The 11,388-nt window shown below is 39.5% G+C and overlaps 1 pseudogene; it reads left to right on the top strand.

Moving 5' to 3' along the window:
• The first annotated feature begins 1,381 nt into the window (after window positions 1-1,381).
• On the top strand, window positions 1,382-1,938 carry LOC101587447 (annotated as a pseudogene).
• Window positions 1,939-11,388: the final 9,450 nt, after the last annotated feature.

Here is an 11,388-nt window from a genome sequence, read left to right as displayed (position 1 = left end):
AGCACACATGTGTCTCACGCAGACATTATTGAAAATAAGTGTACCTGAAATGGGTGTAATAGGCTACACAAAAAAGTACAAAAGGGACATTCAGAAAATAGAACAGGCTATCTTTTCACTGTTCTCAAAATATCATTATATACACACATATCTCTTTACATTCCATACAATATTTTTATGTAAATAAAATCTGCTGGCTTCCAGTCATTGCAACAAACATACTTAATGCACCTGCTAAGTCACAGACACTATGCTAAAGGGATGAAGAAAGAGGAGGAGGAGGGAGAGAATTACAAAGATGAATAAAATATGGTTCTTGTTCTTTAAGGACTCATGTCCATGAACCATCCTTACAGGCAAAATGGAGGGTAGTACTCCAGATGACCAGGACCTCTACTCTGGGTGTCACAACTCTTTCTGCCCAGGGAGTTGTGCCCACACATCCTACCTCTCATTGCTTCCAGAACTGTTCAAAAGTAGACCTCCTAAGGCAGGCCAGCTAGCTCAGCAGATTAAAGTGCCTGATTAGGCAGATGCAGGGGCCAGCATTTCATCTCTGGCCTGTTGTTCCAGACCCACCGTGATTGCAACTGGGTGTGGTGGCACACACCTGTAATCCCAGTGTTTGGGAGGCTGAAAACAGGAGGATCACTGTGAGTCCAATCTGTGTAGTGAGACTCTGTAGACCCTATACCAAATACCTAAAAAACAACACAATGGATTTCCTTTTGCCTCTTTTTCCTATTTTCAATTTTTTAGCCATGCCTCAGGCAAAGTGTTTCTTGCCCTCCCTTCTATCTTTTATTCATACATGACCTGGATTCACCCATGAATTCCACCTATCTGTGGTTGCACCATGTCCCAGCCCAATACAAGTCTACCCGTGTGATAAGTAATTCTTTTTATTCGAATCCAGAGTAACAAAATGAGCATTGTACTATTCGTGGTCTACAAGAGGCATAGATAGATGTGTCAACAATCAATTATAAAGAAAAATGTGTTAAGTGTTTAAAGCGGTAAAAACAGAAACAAATACCCTGGACGTTTATTGGAAGGAAGGATTATTTCTGCCTAGGATGACAGAAGACAGCTTCATGGAAGTGTGTCAGACCAAACTGAAAACGGAAGAACAGTTCACCAAGAGTTAGTAAAGATAAGGGGAAGAGACAGAGGAGTATAGCAGAAGGGTCTCTGAAGGAACACCACCAAATTAAGAAAATTTAGATTGAGGTCAGAGGGAGGTATTTGTCAAAGGTTCAAAAGCTAATTGGAAAGGAAATTTGTGTAGCTTTGAATTTTTATGATTAAGAATTTGGACTTCGGGAAGGGTCGCATTCTGTGCAGGTCCTACTCTGAGGTGGAACCTGGGCCCTGTCAAAAATGCCGGCTACCACTCTTCTCTCATGGACCCCGGCACCAAACTCACCGGGAACATGGTGCTGCTGCCCATCAGGAGTCAGTTCAAAGGACCTGCCCCTAGAGAGACAAAAGATACAGATATTGTGGATGAAGCCATCTATTACTTCAAGGCCAATGTGTTCTTCAAAAACTATGAAATTAAGAATGAAGCGGACAGGACTTTGATATATATAACTCTCTACATTTCTGAGTGTCTAAAGAAACTCCAAAAGTGCGATTCTAAAAGCCAAGGAAAGAAGGAAATGTATACACTGGGCATCACTAATTTTCCCATTCCTGGAGAGCCTGGTTTTTCATTAAATGCCATCTATGCCAAACCTGCAAGCAAACAGGAAGATGAGGTGATGAGAGCCTACCTGCAGCAGCTGAGGCAAGAAACTGGACTGAGACTTTGTGAAAAAGTTTTTGCCCTCAGAATGATAAACCCAGCAAGTGGTGGACCTGCTTTGTGAAGAGACAGTTCATGAACAAGAGTCTGTCGGGACCTGGGCAGTGAGGATCAACGGCAGCCATCTCCAGAGATGGTGGCACTGCACAGCGCCGTGTGCACAGGCCTGCGTATTGTCGCATCGGGTTTCACAGAGAAACAAAAAGGAAGCCTATTTGCCTGCAAAGCTCTTGGTCATGTTTGGGTATGGGAGGGGAAAGTGGGTTATTCATGGGTGAATCAAAAATTTCTAAAGTATTAAGCTGGTGCTTAAGAATAATAACTAATAAATTTCTAATAACTTCAAAACAAAAAAAAAGAATTTGGACTTCATGCTCTCTGACAGGAGGCACTATAAATCTGTCAGTAAAGATATGATACAACCAGCTATGGTTTTTTCTTTTCTCTTTTTTTTTTTTTTTAGATATGTTTAAGTACAATACTTTGGCTATAGTTTGAAAGATCAGTGGTGCTTTGCAGCCTGCTCAGCCTGTCCTCCTGCTGTCTTTTCTGAGAGAGCCCACTCTTTTCCCCAGTTTCTTTTTTTATTCAATCAATGGTGAAGACCCTCAGGTATCTGCGAGAAGGAAAAGAAATGGGCTGAGGTACAGGTGCTGTTAGGCTTGCCTTGGCGTTTTGTCCTGATGAATAAATACACTGTCAGTTGAAAATATCATAAGCCAAAAAGTGCACTTACTATAATTGACCTAAGTATCACAGTTAATCTTAATTTTCAACTTGACTTCATTAAGAGAAATCTAACAGGTTCGTAAAACACACTCCTAGATGTATCTGTTTCCAGAGGAAACTGCCATGTAGGCCAGCAATGAGGGGGAGAAGACCCATTCTGATGGCAAATGGCTCTAATAGACTCAAAGCCAAACTCAAAAAGAAGGAAAGAGGTCTGCCTGTGGTTGAAAATCTTCCTTCTGAATGAGAGGGTTTGTCCTTTGCAACCACTTAAGTCTTTTATTGAAGACCAAGGACTCTATAGGGATTTCAGACCTTTGTTCTAGGTGTGGTCCTATATCCTTGAGCCCTCCTGTGGTTCTTTAGAAAACTCTAATACACCAGTCATTGTAGCTTAGGCTAACATACCTTGAATGTACTCTGAGCACTAGACAGTAGCCTATTGTTGGATAAAGTATGCCATACAATGTTTGTTTCACACTAACTTGTTGACTGTCTCCTATAATTTATTGATTTCTATACTGAACATGAAAAACAGATTGGTTTCTTGGTTATGGCAGACACAAAGGGCATTGTGTAGACATGATGGATGCAACAACACAAAATAAAATATCCAAAAAGTTCTTCCAACACAGTACAATATAGAATAATGGCTATTCATTCTTAAGATCTGGAGCTGGCCAAATATCTCAGCTGATTAAAGTGACTGCAAGCAGGCTCAGGGGCCAGGGTTTCGAGGCCTGCTGCTAGCCCCGCCCCCAGGGCCCACTGAGCATGCATATAATCCCAGCTCTTGGGAGGCTGTAAACAGGCAGATTACTAAGAGTCCAGTCTAGTAGTGAGACCCTGAACACCCTGAAGACCCTTTCCTTAAATACAAAAAAAGAAAAAGAAAAAAAAAAATAGAAAGATCTGTGTCTGACCATGGACCGAAGCTCACTGCCTGTGCCCAGAACCACAACTATGTCCAGCTGTACATTGGTAGCCAAGGAAAAGAGGAAATTTCAAAGTTCTGTTTTCCACTGAATGCATATCAATTCTGAACCATTCCACACTTGCAAAATAGTGTCAACTCATCATGAGTCGGAGACCTTTTATATGTCTCTTTGGTTTTTCTCTCTGCAAAGCTAACTTGGGCTGACCACATCTTGTCCACGTGGCTTTGACAGCTGGTGCTTTCTGTGATCACCACCTACCACTCCCTCTGTAAGGTCCAGAGGCTGTTCTTTCCTCTCTTCCCCATGGGCTTTAGGGTAAGAATATCATATCACTCCTATGCATTTCCTTATATTTTTCCCATAACAGGAAATAATTTCTTTATGAATTTTTCTTTGATTTAGCCAGTTTCAGTATATCAGATGCTGAAGGTGCTAAGTGCCCTTGAGCCAGAGAGATGACCAAAAGCATGGAAAAACAAGGGAAGTGCCCCTGGGGTTACAAACCTACTGTCTTTTTCCCAAGTTAGGAGTTAGGAGCTGTGGTTATGCAGCCATTACAGTTTAATTCATCCATTTCAGATGGATGATGAAATTGTAGAGCATTTCTGACATTCAACCCATGTCTAATAGAAAAGAGCTGTGAGTTGAGAGACAGAATTGTGATCAGGCAATTTGCTTTTGAGGTAAGAGGGCACACAGGGTCTGAGGTCTGGCTGGCATGTTCCAGATACCACTTCCCAAGGCGAGGTAACTGTGATCACAAAAATGAGGCTTCCTCTAACACAGGAGATGAGATGTGCAACTGTTTATACAAATCAGCAAGGGCTGAGCTGGAGAGAAAGGCACTGAGGAAAGGGACTGTGAGATGCTGAAGCTGCAGTTCTTTAAGCAGAATTGTGGAAGAAAATGTTTGGAGTCTTCTATGTGAGTCTATATAGCAGTCTATTCAAACAGATCAGATAATACCTAAAGGGCAGGTGGCTTATTTGTTCTAAATGCAGCAAGAGGTAATGGCATGCTTAAGTCATTTCTGCAGCAGCCTGTAATTTCACAAGTGCTCAAACATTTCCTTTGACAGCTGTGCTGTGCGTTCATTATGTTGTCAATGTGAGCTCCATAAAGGAGAGAGTGCCTGGTAGGAGAGGAGTTGGGGAGAGCAAGTGTTCAATGTTTTTTATCTCTCCAATTGGTTTAAAGCAATCAAGTAAGGCAAGAATCCTCTGAAAATATTCAAATTGCCCATTTCACACCCTATTCCATCTTTTAGAGAAAGATAAAGTTAATCTTCCATGATTTACTTGAAGTTAGCGATTGTGAGTTATCTACTTTTTGACCAGCCTTATCACATTCTCTGGGAATGTATTTAAATAGATTGCAAAAGGAAATTGAATGGCCATAGGATGGAGGGTAATGGAAGGGGGAAAACTCATGTAAGTCCTGGCAATGGAATTCAAAAAATTGAAAAATATAAAGAAACTTTAAGAATTGAGTTATAAAAATGACAAAGAAAAAAGAAAGAAGGGCTTTTTTGTAAGTCCAGAATGATAAATTAATAAATATCATAAAGAAAAGACAATGAATGGAGAATTATTCTTGTCCTTTGTGAGCTTCTGGCTCTGATTAAAGCACCCCAACGAACTTTGATACTGACACGCCAGTGTCCTCTTTGGCTCCACAAGTCCCTTCTCTCCAAATCAGCATTGCTCCCCATGGAGAACTGAGCCTGACAAGACCTCACAGAACAAAGCAAAGCTTTTTTATAGTCCTATCCCAGTTCATCTGTGAGTGCTCCCAGCGGAGGCCAGGAGTCAAAGCAGCAACAAACTAAGATAGGTCCTGTCTGTATGACACCAACCAATTAGGAAGAAACCAAATATTTCCTTCTCATGTACATCAACTTAACGAACAACTCCCCTAAAAGCACATTTGACTTCAACTTCCTATCAGACAGATGCCAGTACACCAAGTCCTTTCATTTCTCTCTTTTTTGCACCTTGAGTAGCTTGTTAAAATAATTCATTTGGTTGACCTAATTTTTGCCACCTCCACTCAACTGTATCCTGTACGATTGGTTCATAACTCCTACTGATTGAAAGGTATCCATAGCAGCTGGTTATCCTGTTAGAAGCTGACAGCTCTTTGCCTGGGTTTCTTTTTGTTTGTCAGGCTTTGTTTTGATGACAAAGCTATCGCATAGTCCTTGATATTTTAAACATTTTTCTAAGTGGACTTACAGAATGTCCCAGTAGCTAAAAGACTTCAAAGAGCCCAGAGTTTAGAGTTGGAAAATCCCATGTTTTCCTTGTTTTATTAATGATAATGAGCTTTCTTAATTAGTGCTAATTTAAAAACTAAAGTATTTGATAGTAGTCCACTCTATTGCAAACTATTTTGACAGTTGCTGATGAAACAGATCAAATACACTAAATTAAATTAAATTACTTGAGGAAGAGAGGATTTGATTGGAACATCAGAATTTGATAAAAAAAATTTTTAAAGAAAGCCCATTCATAAATATATACCATGTATAAAGCACTGTGATAAGGTGTGGTCTTTTTGGGAAATATATAATCTAACCGAAGAATCAAGATACAGATTCCTGCGCAGTAAAATTCTTTTCAGTATAATTAAGTAACAATTAGGTATTTATTCTTTGAGGTCAGGGCTTATGATGGAATATGAGGTATGGTATGAAAAACTAGATATCTGAACAACAGATATAGTCTAGCATTCATTATTTAATAAGTGCTAAATGCTCTTATCAGCACCTTTTATTCTATGTGGTACATGCTAACATTTACACCACTGTGTAAGTGAAAAAGCTATAGAAAAATTTAGAAATTTGCTAAAAGTCATATAACTGGTAAGTAGAATTTATTTTTGCTAAAGCCTGAATATGTTAGTGCTTTCCTAGGTAGCAACATAGATGAAGTCTAAGGGGGAGAAACTTTCGTAAAGAAATTTGTATTGTGTCTAAACAAGAGACATTAAGAAATACCCTGCCAAATTTTCCAAGTACTCAGAAGTAGTCCATCATTCTAGTTTTCTAAATAAGAACAGCAGAAGGATGCAAAGGCAGAATGAGGGGCTGAGCTAAGGATGCAGAGACTTGTCTTTGGTCAGAAGGCAGTTCAGCCAGGAAGAAGGCTCTGGAACATTTTACTGTAGTTTCTATTTAACATCCTTGGATCAGTTGCTTATTTTTTTTATTTATTATATTGATATTCAGATTATTTGAGATAATGAGATCATTTAAGAGGAATGTGTGATGTAATAAGTCAAAAGAATTTATGCCTTCCAAAAAGAGACTTGTAGGGCTGGGCAGATAGCTAGGTGGCTTAAGCACTGCCTGGCAAGTGCAAGGTCCTGAGTTCCAGCCTCAGACCCACAAAAGAGAGAGAGAGAGAGAGAGAGAGAGAGAGAGAGAGAGAGAGAGAGAGAGAGATTTGTCCTGAATACCAACATATTTTAATGTTTAAAGGAAACAGGGCTGGGGAGATAGCTCAGTAGAATAGGCCCTTGCCTGGCAAGCGCAGGGTCCTAAGTTCAATCCCCAGTACCACAAAAAAAAAAAAAAAAAGAAAGAAAGAAAAAGAAACAGAAAAAGGAGCTCTAAAAGTGGTGAAACATTCATGATAATCAAGAGAATAGACTGTCACTAAGGAAAAGAGGAAAGATCTACTTGTGCTAATGAAGGTTTGAAAAGATTGAGACTTTCTAATCTTTACAAATCCAGCACTAACATGAGCTAAAATATTAAAAGCAGCAATTTCTAGGCACTGAGAAACAACCAAATGCCAGAAACAACTTCAACCCATGGCAAACCACTTTTCAGGTAAATGTTTATGGGATTCCTTCAGAAGCCATTCCAGTCCCACTAAGTTCACCCTCACAAACACAGCTTTATCCTCTTGTGGAAGAGGCAGGAGCCACACAGTGCCAGACATGGTGAATAAGGTGGGGGAGGACGCACCATAGTATTTTCTTTATAGTCCTGCCTTTCTGGTAATTGCTACTGGGCCATGTCATTCACCACAGACTCTTCTAAGCACACCTCATAAAAACCCTCATGAAAGAGCACTTTCAGAACTCGTTCAGAAAGTGGCAAGAACAAAGGGGTAAGTGTGCTCAAGGCAAGACAGACTGTTGCCAGAAGGTTAATAGCAATGTGTCTTTTACTGTGAGAAGTTTAAAGATTTGAACATTTGCTATATTTTTATTACCCCTGGTACATCCAACACAATGAACAACTAATAAGCAAGAAAAAAGAATTGCTGAAATATGCAAGAATTAATGGAAAACACCAACCTAAATAAAAGGGACTTGACACACACTTATAATACTACATGATTCCATTTATAGGAAAGTTTTATGGCAAAAGTTTTGACAAAATAGATGGTTGACTGGGGTGTGAAAGGGGATCATAAAAAAGCATATGAGAACTTTGGGGGTATGATAGGCTTATCCTTAAGCTTCATTGAATCATGCTATAATGGCTGCATGCATCCACCAAAACTCGATAGATAGATACATAGATAGATAGATAGACAGACAGATAGATAGATGATAGATAGATAGATAGATAGATAGATAGATAGATAGATAGATAGATAAGTTTTATTTCATGAGTCTTTTAAGTTTTTTAGGAGAGATGATTGTTTGGACCAAAAATTATAAACAGACAAAGAACAAAGAGAACAAATACTTTTCTATTGGAAGGAAAGTTATAGGGGCCGGGGAGATGGCTCAGTGAAATAAGTACTTCCCTGGTAAGCACAAGGGCCTGAGTTTGATCCCTGGTTCCGAAAAAAAACTTCATGTAATGGACTTTACCTGGCCAAATTATAAAGTTTACAGAGAGAGAGAGAGAGAGAGAGAGAGAGAGAGAGAGAGAGAGAGAGAGAGAGAGAAGCTTCCTAAGCTGCCTGAATAGATCAGCTCAAGCCAAAAGAATGACCTCATGGAATTGAATGAGTTGGAGTATGAGTAATATATAGGAAACCTGATTATAAATGAATGAGTTGGAATAATGAGTAATATATAGGAAACCTGATTATAAAAAGCATAAACCCCAATGAGTGTGAAGAAATCTTGATAGTCTCCAAATGCCCCTTCTACACTATAAGAGTTGTATCATTTAAGCCAACTCTAAGCCCCAAAGGATGAAGTGATCTCATTAAGAACCTGAGTTATAACTAAACATAGATATGGCAAATGAGCTATAAAATGAAGTCCAGTTCAGAGGGCTAGTGAAAAATGTAGTAGACAGGAAAGGGATGCTGTCCTGAGAGTCAACAGTTAGGCTTGTAGAATGAGCCAGCTCTAAACATCAAAATCAAAAAGCCCAACAATAAGAAGAAAATTGTAATTCCATATAGAAAGACAGCTGTAGTGCAGTGATTCAAAACATAGCAACTGACATGAAACCAGCCTGGAATTGAGTCTTAGGTTTTATACTTACTAGCAGTATCACTTCTGTGTACTAAGCCAAAAATGAGTGGTTTAGACAAAGACTATCCCCACCCCAAAGGCTTCATGATCTCACAGACAGGACTTCTGGAGGGGACTGGATCATGGGGTGCTGCACTAACCAGTGGAAGCACCCAGGAACAGTGCATTCTGTTGAAAGGTGCACCCTGGGCAGAAGCGGGGTGCTGGGGAGGTGCGTCTCCCTCCTGGGTGTCTTCCTTCTCTCTCTGCTTCCTGGCTCCATGATGTGAACAGGTCCTTCTACCTCACTGTTTCTGGGTGTCAACCTGCCCAACATGAACTAAAATGTCTGAAAATGAGCCAAAGTAGACTCTCAGTCTTTAAGCAACAGGTGTCAAGTACTTTGTCAAGCAATGAGAAAAGTGACTCATTTGAAAAATATAAATAATATGCACATACCTCATTAATTTGCTTCAAGGAGGAAGTACTAAATATAAAAGCATTTGAAATAGTAAGCAGTCAATAGTGCACATTGAATGAGTGTTATCCTTGCTCATGCTGTTACAAGGTACAAACTCAAAGCCTAAGGGTTTGGGACAGAGAAGGAGTGGCAGGAGAGTGCCTCAATATGCTTAAATGTCACCTTTCAAAAGACAGAAGCCTGGACATCTGCCCCCAGTAGTCTGATGCCAGAGAGCTGGATGGGACAGAGAAGTCTGCATTTCTGTTGGTCTCTGGGTGTTTCTTGTGCAGGTGGTCTATTTAAATTACAGAATACAATTCAAGAGAGAAATCCTTATAGAGATTTGTCTTTCTCATAAGGATGAGGAAGAGGTTATCATGTAGGGACCCCCAAAAGTCATCACCCAGGAGATAGGATTCATGGTCTGACTGAGAGACTATCACAGCAACCAGCGCTAGCAAAAGAAAATTAAGTAATAAATTCTGACAAAGCCAGAGCTAAAGAGGAGCAAAGAGGCCAAATGTAAATAGTGAAATGAGACTTCCAGAAAAAGAAAGAAAGAGGAGCCAGCAAGCGTGGGCCCAAAAGTATCAGTCACATCAAAGAAATCATCTCAGGGTTGGGAAAAAATGCTAGGAGGACACAGAGGATCAGGTACAGGATGGATGACCAAAGTCATGGTGATGGGGAGGTCACTTTAGGATGGATGGTGAGGTAGACTAATTAGACAAAGTCAAGAAGATAGTAGCCTTAAAATACTACTTGTATAAAATATTTCACATTTAATTGTTTTATGGTATTCATCTTAGTCCCGATTACTTCTTCTTTTTATAAGTTTGTGTTTTTCTTTTCCATGATCCTAACAATCTTTCTCACATAAGAAACCAAAGGTCAAAATCCTGCTCCATTCCTCACCAGTATCATTAGCTAGTGAGGAGCAGAGACCAGTTACAAGCCTAGGTCATCTGACTAGAAGTCAAGGCCATGGCAAAGACTACCAAAGTCTCAGAGGAATGAATGCACAGCAGAGAGAGGACAGAACATGTGTCTCTGGACAAAATTGCTTTCTTTAAATCTTCAATTAAGTGCTAGCCCTGCCCCTGGGGCATGTTGAGACAGCAATTGAGACTGGGTGTGGTGACATGTGCCTGTAATCCCAGCTCTTGGGAGTCTGTAAACAGGCAGATCATTACAAGTCCGATCTAGTAATAAGACCCTGTAGACCTTGTAGATCCTTCCCTTAAAAATACAAAATAAATAAATAAATGAATAAATCTTCAATTAAAAAACAAAATATCATGGTTAATACGTGAAAATGTCCAAGAGCCACTAGGTATTCGAAATAAAAAATTCATGAGAATTTTAGGGGACAATGAACATTTATGGTATTTTTTAGGAATTAGCCTGAGAGACATCTCAGCAATAGAATTAAGTCTCACCTGCTGTCGAAGCACCATCGATACCGGATATTTGATCTGTCTTTTAAGACTAGAAAAACTAAGACTATACAATCATTCTATGGGCCAGCATTATGCTCCTCTTTTCCATACAAGAATAATAACCCTACAGTGTTGGCTGCTAAATTTAAGCCACTTGAGATGTCTTACTTAACAGTCAAGAACAAATCAGCTAAGTATGATTTTGAACTAGAGTCTTAATTATAGCATTGTGTACCTGGGATAATTATTTGCCTGATGTAGTGGTGCTTGAGACTATTATTTGCGATCAACTCAATTAATGCAATTTGGCCTATCCCACAAGTGAAGTCAATTATCTGGCAATCACAGGCGTCTTCTGATAGCTTCCTGCTGATTATTTCAAAAAAGCAGATTCCTTGCATGTATATATGGCATTGTACATGGGAATTTGTCTGATGATATCTGTCTATATCATATCATACATATACATAACATACATATATGACTTTTTTAAATTTACCAACCCCTTTTAGGGGAAAGCCACACTGTACAAGTCCCAGAGATACCAAAATCTCTGTTCTAAATCTTATCTACTTGGAATGT

Source organism: Octodon degus, unplaced genomic scaffold, assembly GCF_000260255.1.
Source record: "Octodon degus isolate 3935 unplaced genomic scaffold, OctDeg1.0 scaffold00068, whole genome shotgun sequence".
NCBI lineage: Eukaryota > Metazoa > Chordata > Mammalia > Rodentia > Octodontidae > Octodon > Octodon degus.
This window is presented reverse-complemented; position numbering and strand designations above follow the sequence as displayed.